Source organism: Mastomys coucha, unplaced genomic scaffold (assembly GCF_008632895.1).
Source record: "Mastomys coucha isolate ucsf_1 unplaced genomic scaffold, UCSF_Mcou_1 pScaffold5, whole genome shotgun sequence".
Classification (NCBI taxonomy): Eukaryota; Metazoa; Chordata; class Mammalia; order Rodentia; family Muridae; genus Mastomys; species Mastomys coucha.
The window spans coordinates 69950474-69951569 of record NW_022196911.1 but is presented as its reverse complement, the minus strand read 5'-3'; positions in this window follow the sequence as shown (position 1 = coordinate 69951569).

Here is a 1096-nt window from a genome sequence, read left to right as displayed (position 1 = left end):
CTGAGCTTAATAGTACATGGGTTCAAATAGTATGGACAGATTTTGGTAATATTGGTTATGGTGGTTTCAATGCAATGTTCCTCACAGTCTTGGACATCTGAACACTTGATCCCAACTGATGGTGCTATTTGGAGGGTTTTGGAGGTGTGGCCTTGTTGGAGATAATGTGCTACTGGAGTCAGGCTCTGAGTGTTTAAGGACTTGTGCCATTTTGAGCTATCTCTGTTTCTTGGTTGTGGTTCGAGAGTGAGCCCTCAGCTTCCTGCTCCTGCTGCTCCTCCTTGCTGCTCTGTCATCAAGGATCTTATCTCTGTGGAACTGTAAGCCTGATTAAATTCTTTATTCTATAGACTGTCAGGGTTATAGAAGTAGAGTGGTCTCTGGCAATGAGGAAAGGGGTACTGAGGAGTGGATGCTCTCAGCAGATGGAGTAAGGATTCAGGCTGCACTACAGTTTCTCCTGGGTTTTGAGTAGCTCTGGGGCAGAGGTCACACTAATAGAGTCACACCCATCTGGCAGCAAGAAAGCCAGCCTTGGAACTCAGTGTCAGTCCTTGGCCATGGCTTGTTCCCCTACCTCCTGGATCAGTGGGCACAGAGAGAGTTGTTCAGCTTCCCAGGCTAGAAAAGTGGAAATTACAAGCTATTCTCAGCCAACCACTCAGAGAAAGTTTAGAGTGGGGTGTGTGGAACAGCTAGAGGAAGGTATTCAGAGCACCCACTAGTACTGACGCATGTAGCTTTGCCCCCAACAATCCATCCTGGTCTATGTGTCCTGGAGAATCTTCACTCATGTCCCCAAAGAAAAATGTACAAGAAAAGCCATTGAAATATTATATAAGATGGTAGAAACTAGGAAGTATGGATTAAGATTTTTTCCTAGTGAATATAAGGATGGATCCAGACTTATATGCACACAATTTTCTTGTAGGATTCCTTTCATTGTATCCTATAGGTTTTGATGTTGTGTTTCATTTTCATTCTGTTGTAGGAAGTTTGATTTCTTTCTTGCTTTTATTTGTGACTCATTAATCATTCAGTCACTGTGAGCTCCTAGGTACAGCTGTGCTGTTGTATTTGGAAACAGTTTCCTACA